Source organism: Tursiops truncatus, chromosome 6, assembly GCF_011762595.2.
Source record: "Tursiops truncatus isolate mTurTru1 chromosome 6, mTurTru1.mat.Y, whole genome shotgun sequence".
Classification (NCBI taxonomy): Eukaryota; Metazoa; Chordata; class Mammalia; order Artiodactyla; family Delphinidae; genus Tursiops; species Tursiops truncatus.
In genome coordinates this window covers 100,956,602-100,978,065 of record NC_047039.1, presented here as the reverse complement: position 1 = coordinate 100,978,065, position 21,464 = coordinate 100,956,602, and positions in this window count along the sequence as shown.

Here is a 21,464-nt window from a genome sequence, read left to right as displayed (position 1 = left end):
TGTGTGTAGGGATGTGAGCTCACCCTCAGCTGCCACATGAACTTCAGCAACTCAGTTAACTTCTCTGAATCCCAAGCCTGTAGACTGAAATAAGGATGAGAACACAAAGGGTTATAAGGGTGAATTTCCAACCTGAGGAAGACCTTCCTGCCGGGGGCCTTTGAGGCAGGAAGAAGAGTGGGAGAACCCTGGGACCCCATGGTTATCTCTTTGACCTATGGAGAGTTCCTTCACCTCTCTAAACCTCAATTTTATTATTTATAAAATGGGGAGAATAATGATTACTTTGCAGGGTCATCAAAATGATAAAATGTGACAATGGATTTAAAAATCTCTAGCAGAGTTCTTAGTACATATCATTCAGTAAATGACACATGATTTGTTTTCTCTCTCTCTGTATCCATCTCTACACACACACACACACACACACACACACACACACACACACACACGAGAGAGAGAGAGAGAGAGAGAGAGAGAGAGAGAGAGAGAGAGAGAGAGAGAGAGAGGGGGGGGGGGGGGCGAGAGAGAGAGAGAGAGAGGAGAGATTCAATCTCTGCGTCAACATTTTTGGGTTGTGCTATTTCCAAGATTTCTTTGGTTGTTGGCCAAGTCAGCTAAGATTTGTGTGTCTGAATCCACCTGTGGGTCTTCTGTGACCAAAGGAAGGAACTTCTAGAAATTGCAGGCCACGAGCTAAGAGCCAACAGTCCATGTTATCGTGGGGTAACGTAAGCTCTCTTTACTCCATGCTGCCGATGAAAAACTAAACCCTGGAAAGACTAATTGGCTCCACCTAAGAGAAGGACACAGTTAAGCTGTGTCGCCCCTTAGGTATAGGTTTCACAGAAAGGGCTGTTAGACTCAATTTAAATACTGCTTCAGGTATGCTTGGTCTCAGTTGCACAAGTGACCGTCTTTTGTTCTGTCATCCCCCAACTGTCTAACCTTGGGCAAGTTTCTAATCTCCCCAAGTCTTACTCATCTGTAAAATGGAAATAATAAGTATATCTATGCATGGGGTAATTGTGAGGGTTAAATAAAATAATCTGTAGGGGCTTACTTATTAATGTCTAACCCAGAGCGTAGTAATGAATAGGTGTCATATGAAATCTCTTGATCATCACTTTCCTTTTCTGCTGGCAAATTCCGAAGAGAAGATGTCCCCAAACTTACTTTCCAGAAAGGAAATAGCAAATCCACACATGCATTTGCACACCACTGCCCACAATTAAAGTAGTTAAGTGTAGACCAGGTGAATATTTCCTAACTTGAGAACCCCTGGATTTCCCTACTGCCTTAGGAGACTCAATGTGGCCATATTTTATGAAATGTCTGCATTCACAATGTGAGATATTCACAATATGTGACGTTTGTAAGTAAAGGAGAGTGAAGATGCTTTAGCTCTGTGAAATTTTAAGGGATGAAAGTAACTCAGGGAATACAAAGGGTGCTGGTTAAAGTATTACTGATAAAGGAAAGACTTTCTAACAAATTACCATATTGACTCACTGATTGCCATCAGTGATACACGTCTTAGGTTAAGCATCACTTAAAGAGATGCAGCAAGGTAATAGTGTTAATTGCATTGAAGGGGTGGAGAGAGGGAGAAAAGAAGAAAGGCAAATTTGAGCATGAGGGGACCGAGATAGGAGGAATAAAAAAGGAGACAAATGGAGACGCAGAGTTCAGGGAGAGAAGAGAAATAGGGAGAAAAAGAGGAAGGTGGGGGAGAGAGAGAAAACAGAAGAGAGGAAGAGGGAAGCAGGAAGAGAGAGGAGGGTCCTATCAGGGACAGTGAGATGGAAACACAGTAAGAACGCAGCCGAGCAGGGAATTAAAGGAGGGAGTTGAACAGAAGAAAGGGTAGAGAAAGAAAAGAGGAGGGAAGGAGATCAGGACTTGTTGCCAGATTGGCTCCTGCAATAACTGGGTCTGCGGTTTGTCTGGTCCACCTTGATTTATAACTTCAGAAATGATTTCTCAAAGCAAGGGGGTCCAGCTGTACTCTGCTCCCCTGCCTGCTTCCCCTGTACCTGCTGGGAAGACAGCGATGCTCTCTGCAGGTCGGAACAGGTGAGAAGTATTAATACTTCTTTCTTCTTGCGTAACAACTCGCTCCTGGAAACGCTGCTCCTTGGTCTTGCCTTTCAATTCCTTGGGAAGAAAGAAAATAATAAGGGAGAAGACGAATTGAGATTCTTTTATATTTTTACTGAAAATGACCACGGACAAGAAACTTTTCCAAGTCAACGGGTCTCTTGTGGGGCTTTGCACTCCCTCTGCTCCAGCAATCAACACAGCTGGATGCTGCCTCCTTTATCTCAAGGACCCCTTCAGAGCTTGGCGTGGTGCCTTTTTCACAAATGTATGAGACCACTTGCTGGCTACCTCTTTCAGGCTAAGTAGAGATCAGCAGAATGAGCTGGTACATTTTGTAGAACTTTGACTTGCATGGACCTGAGCAAGCATTTAACCCGATGAAAGATGAAAAGACTGAGGTTCAGAGAGGCAAAGGGATTTGCTCCAAGTCACACAGTTGGTTGGGAGCGGAACCAAGGTGCCCCCTAGCCCAGGGCTCTTTTTTTTGGCCCATGTCTCTCTCCTTTGAACCTTGTTGGTCAATCTGTATAACCAAAGAAAGCAAAAATTCCTTCCCTTAATGCAGTTCTATCTCACAAATTGGATATTTTTCCTGTGAGTTAAATGTGATTAAAATGTATTTAATAATACCTAAATGCAACTTCTCTTCCTGCAGAAGCCATTACTCATATTACTTAATGACCATTACAGAAAGCCTTTCAAAGGATTTTCTAATCTTTCCTCCAAATGTACACACAAACATGATTTTCTATGTCAATCTTGTTCTTAGTGAGACGTGCCCACAAATATTGTAGTATGATAGCAGTGGTTTGTGTCATGCTCTTATCAATGTTTTCATCCTCATAGACTCATTTTTATCTTCACGATACCCGTTTAAGAGATGAAGAAAGCTGATTTGGAAGCTTTTCAGATTACTGGGGTTTTGGAAATCAGATTGATCTGGTTTCATATCCTCTTTTGGCAACCATTAGCTTTGTGACTTTGGTCAAGTTTCAGAGCCTCAGTGTTCTCATCTGTGAAATGGGGATAATAAGGACATAGGCTTCAATACAGTTATTGCAATAATTAAGGTCTCACATACGGAGTTCTTAGCACACAGTAGGTGTGCAACATCTCAACCATTATTATTTGGTAAAATCTCCCCACTCCCTTACTGACAGATTCTCTGCATTTCTCCATTTCATCTTCAATGTGCAGGCAAGACTGCGCTTCTGCACTTGCAGAGGAAATGTATTTTTGCATTTGATAACAGTTCACCTGCAATTTCGTTCTGCAGAGCACAAACCCGTCCACTTCTCAGTTTAAAAACGATCACTGCTGATTCATGCCTTTGCCTCATCACTTGTTTAATCCCATTTCCCCTGCAGGGGAATGAATTTTCTGCTAGATAATCTCCTTTATAAAAAGCTGTTATATTCGTGATTTTTTAATTTTTATGTTTCAGCAAGTCGGGCTCTCTCTTTAAAAGAAACATAAAACATCAGCATCTCTACTTCATCCTGAGGACAGTCGGCGCCAAAAATAGTCAAAGAATAAGCTGAAGTTCTTACTTTCTCAGGGATGAATGCAGACGGAGGCTCCTCTTGGGTTCCTGGGACCTCCGAGCATCAGGAAAGTTGTTTGGTCAGGAGGATGCTTGCCAGACAGGACGCCGAGAGACTGGACATTTAGACTGGACTCAGTCTGTAATTTAATGTTTGACCTTGGAGGGAAGGAAGAATCTTCCTGTAAGGCCTCAGTTTTCTCACCTATAGAATAAGGAAGTTGCATCAAATGATATCTAAGGTACTTCTAGCTCTTGCATTTTATTTCTATCACTGAAATCCTGTCAAGACCCAAAGGAATCAATTTTCATGATTAAATTCTAGGGACCGTAAAGCCGTGGGAGGGATAATTGGGGAACATGGTCAGTGCCTTTCAAATCAATTCACAAGATGACCCCCAACCCTGCCTAACTGTCAAGAAAGATCCTTCCACAAATCTTTGAATAGACTGAATCATAAAGGAGACAAGTCCATATCCAGAGGTACATATTAAGTAGTGATATTTTATAGACCGTAATTGCACATGGACAGTACAGTGAAAGCCAGCTCACCTGCTGTTCCATAACCCAAACCCCTTATTACCTGGCAAGAATGCATTTGCCGTTGTCTACATTCTGCTTTTATAGAAAAATGAAAAGAAAAAAAAACTTACAAGTCAACAAGCTGATAACCTGGATTTGCCTTGAGAACATAGATTTCATGATATGCCCTGGGGTCAGCATGCATTTAACTCAATTCCACATACCTTCCGTAGCCACCTCTACAGTACAGTGGTGCTATGTGATAAACTAAAGGGACCACAACATTCTAGAGTCTATTCACACACACACACACACAATAATAGCATAACAACACTAATAAGGATGACTTTCTCATAATGTCTTTTAAAAATTATACAACATTTTACATGCATTCACTTTTGAGACCCTTACAGCAACTCCCCGAAGCAGGAAAAGCATTACTATCTTTAGAGTACAGGTAAGAAAACAAAATTCACAGAAAAATACTTGCTAGAGGTAAGTTACTCAGCACTTCCCATGCGTGATTGCACTTAATTGCTGTAGTGATCACGTGAGGTGGGCATTTTATCTCCATTTCACAGATGACGTTACTGAATCTCAAAGCAGTTAAGGTAGAGGCTCAGGCTCACTAGGAGAGCAGGGTTCACACTCAGGATCATTGAACTCCACAAACCCGTGTTCTCAACTTCTTTCTAACCTGACTGGTGACTTGTCCGAGGTTTCAATCCAGCATCATGACAGAGCTGCAAGTGAGACCCATCAGTCTGCCCCCTGGTACTTTTAAATCTTTTGTTCGCTCTCTCTCTCTGACACATCTTTGAAAATCAGTAAGACTCATATGGCATGCTTTGCATTTCCCTATTAACCAGAGCTTTGTATTTCCTAGCCATTCCTGAAAACAGGGAGTTTACTTCTAATTTTGTACAAACCAATAAAGGGAAAACAAAATTGAAAGTGAATTATTAGTGAGTATGTGAGCCTCCTGGTATATCATGGTGGCAGATGAGTAAAGTGACTTAGATAGGAAAGGGTTTGGGTAAAAGTCAGTAATATGTTGGGTTTTCAAAGGAAAACCTAGTTCTATTTCTGGGAGAATGGAGCAGAGTTCAGGTGGGGGCTTTTACACCCTTTTCCCAGCACCAGGTCCCAAACTCCACTTAATTCTCTCTTGTCCTTCTTGTCTCCGTTCCCATTGCCCTTTTCCATATGTAAAGTTCCTTTCTGCCCCAGTGCCTTTGCGTGGATCTCCCTTTCCCTGGAGTTTTCAGATTCTTTTCTTCCCATCAACCCTCTCCAAACCCCTCCCATATCCACACACTCAACCACACTTAAGAACCCCTTGACCTCAAATTATACACCCCTTCCTGAGGGAAGCATTCCCAATATCCATGCTAGGCCAGGCCACCCTGGTCCATGTTTTCACATAGCGTCTTCTCTTCTCTGTAGCACTTGTCATAATGGTTATTATTTTACCGTGTGTTTAGTTATTTGTTTAATTTCTCCACTAAGCTGTAAGCCATAGGGAGATGAAGGACCACACCTGTCTCCCTCAACTAAAACATCCTTCGTGTCGGGCATGGGGCTTAGTATACACTGGCGGTTTGAGGATGCTGTATTTATTTGTTGGTGGAATGAACAAATATTCAGGTTATGCAGCTTTACCTTGACTTTTTCATTCCATCCCAGAGCACAGAGATCATTTGACCTGCCTCCATCACCCCATCTTCCCTCACTGTAGTATCTTCTTTTCCAATACACATACAATCAGTTCCAGGACCCTATGGATTTGCATTCAGCTTTACTTAGACTAAAGGTTGCAGTGCAAAAATAACATCAATTTTATTATTTTATCCACTTATTTTTCTTCTCAACCCACCATTTTTTCCTTTGCTCAGTCATTATTAACATAACGTATCTGGCCTAGGGAGGAGAAAAATGTATAATTAAAAAGAGCAGACCTGTTACTAAGTACTTGGACTGACCATTGGGTTAATTTATACCTAGGTAGAAAATAAACCAAATAGGTCATGCCTATAGAAAAGTGATGCATTTTGAGGTGGTGCAAACATTTACAAAAAAACACTAAAAGACAAAATATCCCCTGATTCAATCATTGTTTTTCCTTTTCTATTTTTTCCTTTGCAAAGAGAAAATGTTTTCGCAACATTTTTACCTTCCCCACAGCCAAAAGGTTGTTAAGCGGCTTCACACATCTTTCCCTCTGGGGTGTTCATATCCACCAAAGTTAATGGATGGAAAATTAATGTTTCTCTCCAAATGTTTCCACAATCACAAAGCCAATAGTTGATTCTGCCAAGATGAGAGTGTAAATCTGCCCTCAGGAAAAGGCTTCCGTCACCATTACCCACATCATGTAGCCCAAATTCAGAGACTAGCCTAATTACCATGATGGTTCAGGAAATGTGGATTTAGGCACCAGAGGGGTCATCCTGAGCATATAACTGACCACACCCCTAGATTAATTGTCCACCCCTGTGTTGTTTTTATGCCAGGGAGACTTAGTTTCCCTTGCATACAACACAGTTTGTTTTTTAACTGGTGCTTTCCAAATATTGTGATTCAAGTCAACACAGGTTGAAATATTTTCTAGGCAAGTAAAATGGTTTAATTATAAATCAGTTTCCAAGAACTAGATTGCAACTAAAGCCCATATGTCCACAGAATGGATGGACTGTTACCAATTTATGCATGAGGGTCTCATTTATGCTTCTGTTTTCAAGGATCATCGTTTAATTGGTGTTGATTACAAGGGAGAGGACATCAACACATCTCTTGAGTAAAATGCAAGATATGAGGGGTCGAAAATTTGCAAACAGATCCTGATTTAATATACCTATAGAAAAGCCATACTCACACAAAATTTGGTAATGATTGTTCAAGTGTAGTAAGAATTTCTGCTGGATTGTTTTGTAGCCTGGTTTTGCTAAACTCCAACCATATACCATCAAAGAATAATGAGGAGGAAAGTAACTAATGAAAACAAATCTAATGGAACTTACTAAGGACCAGACGCTGTTCCAAATGATTTACATGAAGTAGCTTATTTAAGCCTCACAACAACTCACAGAAGGAGGTTACTGTTATTATTTCTATGTTACACCTGAAGAAACTGAAGCACAGAGAGGCTAACTGACTTGACCAAGGCCACACAGCTAATGAGTGGCAGATTCAGAATTCAAACGCTAGCAGGCTATTTTCTGAACCTATCTTCTAAACATTAGGCTATGCTGTTAGAAAAACAAAACATTTCATAGTCCTGACTTCAATTCTGGCTTCCTTTCCTAGGGACAGTTCTGGGCCATCTAGAAGGAGCCTAAAGGCAAGGTGCTCCCCATCTGTGGCCCACAATAAGCCCAGCATACAGCTCCCTGTGTCCTCTAAACAAAGCTGCATTGTCTCCACCCATCCCTAAGTAAATGTACCTCCTAAACTGAAGGTATTCCTGGACCAAAATAAGGCAGCACAAAGAAAAAGAAAAGACCTGTCCAGAGACCTTTAAGTACCATGGAATATATAGCTGAGAATATCTCAACAAAGTATTTCAGAACTTCTTATCTGCTTCTGGATGTCTCATGCTCTCAGTTACTGTTCCATAGGCCCTGCCTCTCAGTCTTATTTCCTACACCTAAGCAGGAAAGGAAAAAATGTTGGTTAAACCTTTAGCCCAAGGATGAGGTAATTTTCTCCTCTTCTTCCTCCTCCAACTGTGAAGACTGCCCTGCACTTACTTGATGGTTACGTCTACCTTTATTAATACCTTCTGATAATATAGCAACTAGAACCCTCATCCCTGTGGCTGTGGACCTTCGGAAATCACAGAGGACTGGTCCCGTGACCTCAATGGATACCAAAACTTGTGGATGCCCCAGTCCCTTATATAAAATGGCTTAGTAAATCTGCCCTCCACATCTGCAGGTTCTGCATCCGCGGAGTCAACCAAGCACTAACTGAATTTACAGATGTGTAACCCACGGATAGAGAACCTGTGGATACAGAGGGCTGACTGTACTTGAAAAATACAGATTGAACAAAATCCTAGGGGATTTTACTGGTTTTATTTGTCTCCCACTCTGTAGAACCAGACTGGGTCCTAGTCCAAGTTTGTCTCAAGAGACATTCCTTTACCATGATTTCTTAAATTAAACTTTTCGAGGCCCCTTTTCCAATTTAATCTTCCTCGAGACAAAATACTAGCACGCTCCTGAAGACAAAAAGATGGGAGTGGAGAAGGCAAAATTCTAAGGAGAGTTGGGATAATAATTTTTTATTCTATTGTATCCAATGACATTTCAAAAATAAAAGCAATACACCCCAACGTTCATTCCAGCACTATTTACAATAGCCAGAACATGGAAGCAACCTAAATGTCCATCAACAGACGAATGGATAATGAAGATGTGGTACATATATACAATGGAATATTACTCAGCCATAAAAAGGAACGTAGTTGGGTCACTTGTAGAGACGTGGATGGACCTAGAGACTGTTGTACAGAGTGAAGTAAGACAGAAAGAGAATAACAAATATATTAATGCATATATGTGGAATCTAGAAAAATGCTACAGATGAACCTATTTGCAAAGCAGAAATAGAGATGCAGACGTAGAGAACAAACGTATAGACACCAAGGTGGGGGGGTGGGATGAACTGGGAGACTGGGATTGATATATATATACTACTATGTATAAAATAGATAACTAATGAGAACCTACTGTATAGCACAGGGAACTCTACTCAGTGCTCTGTGCTGACCTAAATGGGAAGGAAATCCAAAAAAGAGGGGATACATGTATACATATAGCTGATTCACTTCACTGTACAGCAGAAACTAACACAACATTGTAAAGCAACTATACCCCAATAAAAAAAAAATAAGATTGTTCATGCTAACCAAAGCAATTCATCTCTTACCTAGATTTTGTTCCCCATAGGAGAAAGCACGCACGCTTCCCCTTTACCACACTGTTTTGTTCACCAGGGTTGTATCTGGCTCTAAGGTTGGGGAACATGTCTATTTAATGGAAGAAGTTTATTCAGTTAGCTGGGAAAGGAAGGATCAGAGGGAGGGTTTTTGTATATATATGACCAGTCTGAGCCAGAGTCATCCTGACCTGAGAAGGGCAGCAGTTCAGAGTCCATTCCTCAAGCTATTAGAGCTCCTTGTAAAAGTATGGGTCTACAGGATTACTGATATCTTACCTCAAAGGCGTCTTCATCTTCGGGGCCCTTTCTTGATTGCAAGACTTTCTCTCTAATGAGATGGTATAAATAAGTATGAAGAGAATTGACAGAATATTCATGTTATATCAAGTATTTACTGAACGCTTACAATGCAAGGGTGTCATGTTACGTAGAGTGTGTAATACGGAAATGATGATCACATGCTTCCTGTTCTTCAAGAACATACAGTCCAGTTGGGAATATGAATGATGACCATAAATATGAAGTCAGGAAAGTAAAACAGACTCAGTGCCATGTGAAAAGCTTACTTGAATCACTATGGAAATTTTGAATAAAAAGAGATCTTATTTAGCAAAAGGATCCTGGATATAATAATGAAGGAGGTAGTTTTTGCACTCGGACTTAAAACACGGATTTGGAGATGTGAAGGGCATCTCTGGTTTTAAGAAAACAAACAGACAAAAGCAGCATGAATAAGGCTTGATGTTAGGAAATGCAAAGTTTAGGCTAGTATTTATTTTACTTTCAACCAGATAGAATAGGACGTTAGGTTGGAAGTGCAGATTGGGGCTAGTCGACTGATAATGAAGTTAAGGAATTTGAATGTTATTCAGCAGCCAGTGAGACCAAAATAGCACTACTGGAAGAGCAGTATGAAAAGATCAGTTTGGCAATACTGCTTAATATGGATTAGAATACAAAGACTGGAAACAGAGATCCATGTTAGAATGGGAAAGGGAAGGAAAGTAATATTCGTAGAAGCCGTACTATGTACTAGGCGTTTGGTTAATCACTTTGCTGTGTCCATTCGTTTCATTGTTATGACAATTCTATGATATTTTTATTCCCATCTCCACTTCTATATCTGGGACAATTTTGATGCCAACAGAATTCACACAGTCGTAGTCAGTGTAAGAGGTTAGAACTCACATTGGGGGTTCTCGTCTTAAGTTCCTTCTACTATACTGATTTACTGAAAGAGAACAGGCAAAAGGAACTGAGCTCTGAAATAGGTAGAAACACTAAGATGGGCATATAGCAGTTCTTCTGTGAGACAGAGATGTTCCCTGACCTTGGAGCTAGACACAACCCCCAGTGAACAATAACAGTATGGTAAAGCATATATGCTTTTCCCTATGGAAAATGAAATCTAGGTCACTAATGAATTATTTTGGTTAGCATGGACAGTCTTATTATGGAGTCACATGAAAAAGACTTAACATTTGTTTGGATGTGAGAGAAGAAAGTAAAAAATAACTTTTAGCCACTAAAATGAGTTTAATCAAAGGAGGAGAGCACAAATAAATAAGTGGGAAACAGAGAAAGATGTGCAGGTTTTTTAGTGACTATGATAGGCTTCAGTTTAGACATATTTGCAGTATCAGCCACACCCAGCTGGAAGGGATCCAGCAGCTTGTTGGAAATGTAACAATGGTGCTTAGAAGGATGGCCAAAGGTAGAGAAGGAGATTTCAGAGTCATCAGTACAGAGGTGATGATGGAAACCATGAAACTGGAAGAGATTTCCAAAGAAAAGAGTACTTAGAAGGAGAAAAATAATAAAAATAACATGCTTTGGGGAAGGCAATGCATTTAAGAGGTTAAAATAAGTAAAGGAATGAAAAAAGATGAGGAGGGAGTTGGGGTGAAAGGAAGGAGTGCAGATTAACAATGTATATTATGGCTGTGGGAGAAAAAAGCTAAAGGGAAAAAAATTCTGCTATAAGGGACGCAATTGTTAGTGGCAAAGTTTCAGAGAGGTCACGGAAAAGACTGGGAAAATGATTTTTGCTGCTGCAATTGGATGACTCTTGAAGGAGTTTTTCAGTGTTTGATAGCAATCTAGATATCTGGAGAATAAACACAATAAAATACTTTTAAAACATCTTATTAAAAATCACTAATTGCTGAGCATGAATATCAAGAGTATGCCATGCAGTGGACTTCAAACACTAGCCAAATTTCTACAGGAAAATGATAGTATTGCATTCATTTTCAGACGTTCCTGATGGAAGGCCAGCTGTTGTCCACGGTGCTAAAAGAGTCATCTGGCATTATAATACTGCAGCAATATGACCGGTATAGCTGGAGTGAATTAGGTGTTTCATTACATGCCTCTATTTGAGGGATTTATTTTTCACTGAGATGAGATTTTTCATATATATTTCCCATCTGGAAGGGTTTTCAAATTCCCCAATGGTTAACGTTTAGAAAGCAATTGCTTTTTATTTTTTTAAAGAAATCCCTTGAAACGTGAGTATAAGAAATCGAGGTGAGGGAAAAACAAAAAGTTGAAGACGTGCTGAAAAGGTTATACAATTCTTTCTTCTTTCCAAATATCTGAAATCATTGACTGTCTACTGAATTCTACTCTTCCCAGTAGCACTCTCAAAGTTAAAAAAAATAAATAACTTAAACTATATGGAATCTGGGCATTCTACTGATGATCATAATTAAAAAATAAAATACAGAAAATATAATTGTTACGAATAATCATAAACTATTAAAATGGCTGCTAATGGAGCCACAGGCATATTTCTTGCATGTTCCTCCATAAAACACATTTTTGAATCTCTAGAGAAACAGGCAATGCAGTAATATTATTCTCATAACATTCCTGATGAAGTCAACACAGCTACTATTCAAGGTTAGGTAGGATGTACAGGGGAGAGTGGTCAATGAACTTGTGAGTTCAAGGTTGAGTAAATCAACAATTTTTTTTTCTGGTCAGAAGTTCAGAAATTGGACTGATTGGAAGACCAAGTTAATTGGCAAACAAAATGTTCAACTCTCATCATGAAATTGTTAACAACAAAATGTAAACAGTAAGTCCATGATGTGTTCACGATGGAAGAAAAATGATAAATAAAATTCACTATGAACAGTTGTAGGGTGTATTTTTAGCTTATCCAGCAAAGGAGAAGACTAACAATGAATGCGCTAGCCATCCACAGTTGTTCCATCAGTGCTGGGTACTGAGTGTTTAGGGGGATGTGAAGAGCTGCAGTAAGAAAGAACAGACATGACTGTTTAGGAAGATATATATGTAAAATTATATACATTTAGAGAGGAGCTGGTGGTTGAATCAATAACCAAGGGCCAATGACGTAATCAATCTTCCTTTTGTAATGAAGCCCCCCAAAAAGAGGGGTTTGGAGTGCTTCCGGGATGGTGAGCATGTGGAGATTTGGGGAGAGTGGTGCACCTGGAGAGCACAGAAGCACCGAGTCCCTTCCCCACATTTTGTCCTATGCATCCCTTCCATCTGGCTTCTCCAGAGTTATATCCTTTCATTTACATCTCATTTTACCAGCTTCAAACTCCTCAATGAAAAGCTCAAGATACTGAGCTCGGAAGGAAGCAGTTCTCAGTGGGGGCAGGCCTCACCTTGCACAAAGATGAATCCATCAGATGTCACTGGAAGCATCTTGGACCCAAGGACCTCAGCACCTGCATTATACACAAAAAGGTTAAATATAAGCTGTTACAAGATTCTGATGTCAAGACGTGCTCGTGGGCCCAGAAGTGCAAGCAAGAACAAGCAGTTACACCCACTTTGGTCAGGGTCTTACTCCCAGGGCATCCAAGATATCAGTGCAGCTCTGTTCCTCCTTCACTTTGCTGGACTCACTGTGTTGGTTTCTGTGCATTAGGTGAAACAGCTCTTTTCCCAATCTGGAAGGAGTAGATGTAGGAGATGAACCCTGTTGCTCCACCCTGCCCTGGCCCTTGGGTGTCTCTCAAAGTTTTGTGATTTTGAGGATATGGGGAGGGGGAAGGGTGAGCTGTGACAAAGCAAGAGAGAGGCATGGACATATATACACTACCAAACGTAAGGTAGATAGCTAGTGGGAAGCAGCCGCATAGCACAGGGATATCAGCTCGGTGCTTTGTGACCGCCTGGAGGGGTGGGATAGGTAGGGTGGGAAGGAGGGAGATGCAAGAGGGAAGAGATATGGGAACATATGTAGATGTATAACTGATTCACTTTGTTATAAAGCAGAAACTAACACACCATTGTAAAGCAATTATACCCCAATAAAGATGTTAAAAAAAAAAAAGCTTTGTGATTGTGTAAGCAGTGTACTTCACCTCCGGTGGCGCCCAGTGATTGAGGGTGTGCAAAGTCCCGTCAGCACCTCAAAAGGGGATCTCAGTCCGCAGCAAGATTCAGGTTGGAAGCTGGATCCTCAGGCAGACCTTTTAAAGTGTGTAAATCTATACAATGCCGAGGGACGCAGAAGCGTGAGTCCCACGAGCCCAACAGAACTGGATGACCTACAAGCGGCCCCTGGTGGCAGTGCAAAACCCAGCGGGTCCGGGCCTGATGTAAACACCCCAGATAGGCCCTGGGCCCAGACGTAACCCCACGACTAGAAGTTAGCCCAGGCCCACAGGTAAACCCAGGCCCACAGCTAATCACAGGGACCAGCAGTAACCAACGCTAAACCACTCAGGCATAAACCCTCCCAGGCAAACCCCGCCTCCGGACGTAAACCTGGAGACCAGACGTAAACAAACACGCCAGTCGTAAACACGGGGCAAGTCGTAAACCTCGCAGTCATAACTCCCCCACCCCCAGAGGTAAACCCTTCAGACGTAACCCAGGCGTCCAGTCGTAAACTCCTCCAGTCGTAAACACCGGTGTGGTAAGCCTTCCCGTCATTCCCCTCCTCTGACGTAAACCCTGGTGCCAGACATAAACCGGACCTCAGGCGTCGCCGACACCCGTAAAGCTGTGCTCCGGGGCCAAGACGGATCCCGCTAGGCCCGAGCGCCCAGCGCCCTCGTGCCTCAGACCCGATGCCCCGCCCTCTGCCGCCCCTCAGGCATTTCTGTGACAAGACGGCCGCCGGACGGTGAGTGTGCACGTCTCAGGCAGGTCACAGCTAGACGTGGTGGGGGCGGCCGTCACATGTGGGTCTCCTGCGGGTACGGCCCTTCCAGACTGGGGGTGGAGGCAGTCCACCGTTAGGCCGCTGCCTCCCGTCCCCGGGTCTCTAGTCCCGGCTCCTGGGAGGCCTCGGCCGGGTCCGGGCTGTTCCTGGGGCTGGTCCGCGAGGAAGTGGGTCCAGGCCCTCATGCGGGGCCGGCTGCACCAGGGACACTGCGCGGGGCGCCCAGGGGGCCAGGAGGGGACGGCTCTGTGTCGTTGGCCAGGGTACTGGGCAGGACGCGGACGCCGGACCCCTCTGGCTCTGGTTGCTCGGACTTCCTTCTCTGTTCTGGCTCTGGACAGAGGAGTTAAGTACTAAAGGCAGCTGTGCCCGGCAGGTTGTGACCAGACAGCAGCAGGCAGTGTCGGGGCAGGAAGGATGGTCCCAACAGGAGAAGTTGGCCGAAAGTCCACACTTCTACGATGTGATAGGATATGTCAGAATTTTATCAAGTGAAAACTGTCTTGCGGTAGAAAAGGATCCTATTAGGAATCTTTTTCTGAGGCTTTTTAGATTGTCCAAAGAGTATTTTTGATCCGGATTTCCGATGCCAGTAACCACTCTTTCTGCTTGTTGGTGATGGGGCACTGGCCGTGTAATAGGGACCATTGGCATTTCAGCCAGTGCGGAGTGGGGTTTGGGTTGCCCTTTAACTGCTCGGTCTGCAGCAGGAACGCTGTCCATAGTGTACTGGCGACTAAGTGATTTGGACCAGTACCTGGGCTTACTGCACATTCCCACTTAAGGTCTGCACTATGAAATAGATGCTGTCTTGCATTAAAAATAACAAGGACACAGAGGTTCTGAGAGCTTCCGTGATTTGCCTGAGATCACCCAGTTAGCCAGTCAGAACCACAGCCCGCGAATCTTCATTTAGAGGCCTAACCTTATGGAGAAGGTTTTCTGGCTCAGCTGGGAAGCCATCCCCTTCTGCGGGGACTCCTGCCTGGGTGTGATTCCATCTTCATGGATCTTGTTCCATGTAGTCTGTTTGGAAGTGTTGCATAATGGATCTTTCTCTTTCACCCATCCTGTCATTTCGGAAGTGTGTTTGGATCTTTTAAAAGGTAATACCTGAAGGATTTGAAGATGCGAAGGTGGGAATTAAACAGCTTGTGAGACTTATCTTAGCTGTACTTCCCGTTCCGCTGGGAGCATTTTCTTTCCAAATGGGCTAGTTGGTGAGGGTGGAACAAAACCCTTATCTCTCAGCACGCTGCCCCTTGTGGAGTGCAAATTCCCTCCCAACTTTTTTTTTTTTGTGGTGGACTGTGGCGTGTTCCTGTTTATCTAGGGAAGGACCCTTAAACAGAAGCATCTGTCAGATATCTAGTTGGGAAAAAATATATTAACGTACCTACTCTTAAGTGATGTATTTGATATTGTTTTTGGTAGGATTATTACAAAGCAGAGTGTGTATAAAGTTGATTGACACATTATTCAAGTGTGTTTAGTGCTTATATGAAACATACCAATTATAACTGTTTGAAAACATTTTTTTTGACACTTGGGGATACATCAAAAACTTTTTCTTATTATAAGATATAAAAAAATAAAATTATATATGTTTACATAAGTAATTACAGTGGTAAGGTGGTATGTTATAGAGTGTTATAAGGAGATAATCCCCTAATTCTATAGATTCTTTGGAGATTGCTCTGGGAAGTGATGTTTATGCTAAGACCTGAAGGGTGCAGAAGGAGACAAAAGAGAGAATATTTTAGGCAGAAGGAACAGCATGGGTAGAAACACAGAGGCCGTTGAGGCATATATACTTAAGGAACAGAAAAATAGAAGGCCATTATGGCTGAAGAGAAGTATTAAATGAAGCAGGAAGGGTATGGGGGTCATCACATGCAGGTCCTTCTTTAGACCACATTCAGGATATTGGCCTTTATGCATTAAGATAAAATATCAGTCAAGATTTGATCAGAGAAGCAGAATATTTCTTATAGGGATGGGACCTTATGCAATCTTGGGAGCTGGTTAAACAGTTTGTGTGAAACTCTTCCTTTTGTGTCTGCTGATGGAGCCTGAAGTTGATAGGGCAGGCAGCAGGGAAGTAAAGATGAACATAAAATAGAAGAGGCAAGGACAAACTGAAACCTGTGAGAATGAGTGATGCTTCCAGTGGAGAGGGTGGAAACCATGTTAGCCTCTCACAGCCCCTAGTCTCCATCTCTGATGGGAGAGGATGACATTCTTTGTCCCAGGTAACACAGACCTGTCCCAGGAATGGGAGAGGCTGGAGAAGGAAATTCATGAAAGCAGGAGGAGCTTGTGGGAGCCTGTCTGTGACCATACACTAACCAGGTGAGGTGACAAGCACAACATTAGTGGGCTGTGTATTAGGGTTCTCCAGAGAAACAGAACCATTAGGAGTATATGAACAGAACCATACGTGTGTATATATACACATAAAATAAGAAATTGAGTCATGGGATTATGGAGGCTGACAGTTCCAAGATCTACAGTTAGCAAGCTGGAGACCCAGGAGATGCAATGATATAGTTCCAGTCTGAATGCCAGCAGGCTCAACACCCAGGAAGAGCTGATGTTTCAGTTTGAGCCAGCAAGCAGGGAAAGCCCAATGTCCCAGCTTAAGGCTATCAGGCAGGAGGATTTCCCTCTTACTCACAGGAGGGTCAGCCTTTTTGTTGTGTTCAGGCCTTCAACTGATTGGATAAGCCTAACCCACATTAAGGAGGGCAATCTGCTTTACTCAGTCTGCTGATCCAGAAACACCCAGAATAATGTTTGACCAAATGTCTGGGTGCTCTGTGGCCCAGTCAAGTTGACACATAAAATTAACTATCAAAAGTTGCAAGAGCACCTTGGACCCTATAATGATCTTGCAAATATAAAAAGAATATGGATACATCTTAAATTCTGCCTCCCAAATCGTGCAAGATATGTCTTCTGGCCCATGTTCATCCTGAAGTATCCAGTAAAGGGAATTCTGGGAAATGTAGTGCCAGTTAAGTTGGCATAATACACATCCATCACAGAGAGGTTTATCAGAACTGAGTATAGGAAATGCTATACTACTGGCAGTATGGAGATGTGATTAGAGTGGGGTAAAAGTGGATATCTTCAGAGACAGAGACAAGATGGCAGAGTAGGAGGATGCGAGCTCACCTCTTCTTACGAAAACACTAAAATCACAACTAACTGCTGAACAATCATTAACAAAAAAATGTTGGAAACTACCAAAAAAGATACCGTATATCCAAAGACAAAGAAGAAGCCATAACAAGACAGTAGGAGGGGTGCAATCATGATAAAATCAAATCCCATACCCCCCAGGTGGGTGACCCAAAAACTGGAAAATAATTATACCACAGAAGTTCTCTCACAGGAGTGAAAGTTATAAGCCCTTTGTTAGGCTCCTCAGCCTGGGAGCCTGGGAGGAGGAGCCCCCAGAGACTCTGGCTTTGAAGGTCAGGTGGGTTTGATCATAGGAATTCCATAGGATGGGGGGAAGCAGAAACACCACTCTTGGAGGGCATACACAAGGTCTAGTGAGCACCAGGACCTAGGGAAAAAAGCAGTGACCTTATAAAAGACTGGGCCAGACCTACCTGCTAGTACTGGAGGGACTCCTGTGGAGGCGGTGGGGTGCTGTTGCTCACTGCAGGGACAAAGATACTGACGGTGGTAGTCCTGGGGACTACTCATTGGCTTGAGCCCTCCTGGAGGCTGCCATTTTCTCTCCAAGACCTGGCCCTACCCAACAGCCTGTAGGCTCCAGTGCTGGGATGCCTCAGGCCAAACAACCAACAGGGCAGGAACACAGCCCCACCCATCAGCTGACAGGCTGCTTAAAGTCTTCTTGAGCACAAAGTTGGCTGCTATACACACCCCTTGATACAGCCCTGCCCACCAGAGGGACAAGACCCAGCTCTACCCACCAGTGCACAGGAACCAGTCCTTCCCACCAGGAAGCCTGCACAAGCCTCATCCAGGGGGCAGACAGCAGAAACAAGAATGACTACAACCCTGCAGCCTGCAGAAAAGAAACTGCAGTCACAGAAAGAAAAATTAGATGGCAGAGGGATATGTCCTAGATGAAGGAATAAGATAAAACCCCAGAAGAACAACTAAGTGAAGTGGAGATAGGCCATCTACTCGAAAAAGAATTCAGAGTAATGATAGTAAAGATATCTGAGACCTCAGAAAAAGATCAAGAAGGTAACAAGAAATATTTAACAAAGAACTAAAAGGACTAAAAAACAGAGATGAACAATACAATAACTGAAATGAAAAATGCAGGAGAAGGAATCACTAGCAGAATAACTGAGGCAGAAGAATGGATAAGTGAGCTGGAAGACAGAATGGTGGAAATCACTGCTTCAGAATAAAGTAAAGAAATAAGAATGAAGAGAAATGAGGACAGTCTAAGAGACCTCTGGGACAACATTAACCACACCAACATTAGCATTATAGGGGTGCCAGAAGAAGAGAGAAAGAAAGGGCCTGAGAAAATATTTGAAGAGATAATTGCTGAAAACTTTCCTAACATGGGAAAGGAAATAGTCACCCAAGTTCAGGAAGCTCAGAGTCCGAGGCAGGAAAAGCCCAAGGAGGAACATGCAAGGCACATAGTAATCAAGTTGACAAAAGTTAAAGATAATGAAAAAATATTAAATGCAACAAGGGAAAAGCAACAAATAACATACAAGGGAATTCCCATAAGGTTGTCAGCTGATTTCTCAGCAGAAACTCTGTAGGCCAGAAGGGAGTGGCATGATATATTTAAAGTGCTGAAAGGGAAGAACCTATAACCAAGAATACTCTGCCCAGCAAGGCTCTCATTCAGATTTGATGGAGAAATCAACAGCTTTACAGATAAGCAAAAGTTGGTCAGTATCACCAGACCAACTTTGCAACAAACATTAAAGGAACTTCTCTAGGTGGAAAAGAAAAGGCCATAACTAGAAAGAAGAAAATTATGAATGGAAAGCTCACCTGTAAAGGCAAACATACAGTAAAGGTAGGAAGTCATCCACACACAAATACGTTATCAAAACCAGCAATCTTGAGAAGAGGAGAGCACAAATGCAGGGTATTGGAAATGCATTTGAAATGAAAAGAACAGCAACTTAACACAATCTTGTTTATATATAGACTGCTATATCAAAACCTCATGGTAACTGCAAACCGAAAAGCTACAGTAGATACATACACAATAGAGAATCTAAACACAACACTAAAGTTAGTCATCAAATCATAAGAGAAGTGAACAAAAGAGGAAGGGAAGAAAAAAGACCTAAAAAACAAATCCACAACAATTAACAAAATGGCAGTAAGAACATACGTATTAATAATTACCTTAAACATAAATGGATTAAATGCTCTAACCCAAAGATATAAACTGGTTGAATGGATACAAAAACAAGACCTGTGTGTACACTGCCAACAGGAGACCCACTTCAGATCTAGGGACACATACAAACTGAAAGTGAGGTGATGGATAAAGGTATTCCATGGGAATGGAAATCAAAAGAAAGTTGGCATACCCATACTCATATCAGACAAAATAGACTTTAAGATAAAGATTGTTACAAGAAACAAAGAAGCACACTGCATAATGATTGAGGGATCATTCCAAGAAGAAGATATAATAATTGTAAATATATATGCACCCAACATAGGAGCATCTCAATATGTAAGGCAAATACTAATAGTCATAAAAGGAGAAATCGACAGTAACACAATAATAGTGGGGGACTCTAACACCCCACTTTCATCAGTGGGCAGATCATCCAGACAGAAAATCAATAAAGACACAGGCCTTAAATGACTCATTAGACCAGATGGACTTAATTTGTATTTGTAGCGCATCCTATCCAAAAGCAGCATTCTTCTCAAGTGCACATGAAACATTCTCCAGGACTGATCACATGCTGGGCCACAAAGCAAGCCTTGGCAAATTTAAGAAAATTGAAATCATATCAAGCATCTTTTCCGACTACAATGCTACAAGATTAGAAATCAACTACTAGAAAAAGACTGTAAAAAAACACAAACACGTGGAGGCTAAACACTATGCTACTCTATAACCAATGAATCACTGAAGAAATCAAAGAAGAAATAAAATATCCAGAAACAAATGAAAATGAAAGCATGATGATCCAAAACCTATGGGATGTAGCAAAAGCAGTTCTAAGAGGGAAGTTTATAGCAGTACGGTCTTACCTCAGGAAACAAGAAAAAACTCAAATAAACACTCTAACCTTACACCTAAAGCAACTAGAGAAAGAAGAACAAACAAAACCAAAGTTGGTGAAAGGAAAGAAATCATAAAGATCAGAGCAGAAATAAATGAAATAGAAACAAAGAAAACAATAGAAAGATCAATGAAACTAAAAGCTGGTTCTTTGAAAAGATAAACAAAATTGATAAACCTTTAACCAGACTCAATAAGAAAAAGAGAGAGAGGGCTCAAATCAATAAAATTAGAAATGAAAAAGGAGAAGTTACTACAGACACCACAGAAATACAAAGGATCATAAGAGACTACTACAAGCAAGTATATGCCAATAAAATGGACAACCCGGAAGAAATGGACAAATTCTTAGAAAAGTGCAATCCCCCAAGACCGAATCAGGAAGAAATAGAAAACATGAACAGACCAATCACAAGTACTGAAATTTAAACTGTGATTTTAAAAATCCCAACGAACAAAAGTCCAGGACCAATGGCTTCACAGGTTAATTCTGTCGAACATTTAGAGAAGAGTTAAGACCTATCTTTCTGAAACTATTCCAAACAATTGCAGAGGAAGGAACACTCCCAAACTCATTCTGTGAGGCTACCACCATCACCCTGATACCAAAACCAGACAAAGATCACACACACACAAAAAGAAAGTTACAGACCAATATCACTGTTGAACGTAGACAAAAAAATCCTCAACAGAATGCTAGCAAACCAAATCCGACAATATATTAAAAGGATCATACACCATGATCAAGTGGGATTTATCCCAGGGATGCAAGGATTTTTCAATATCCACAAATCAATTAGTGTGATACACCACATCAACAAATTGAAGAATAAAAACCATACGATCATCTCAATAGATGCAGACAAAATTCAATACCCATTTACGATAAAACTCTCCAGAAAGTGGGCATAGAGGGAACCTACCTTAAC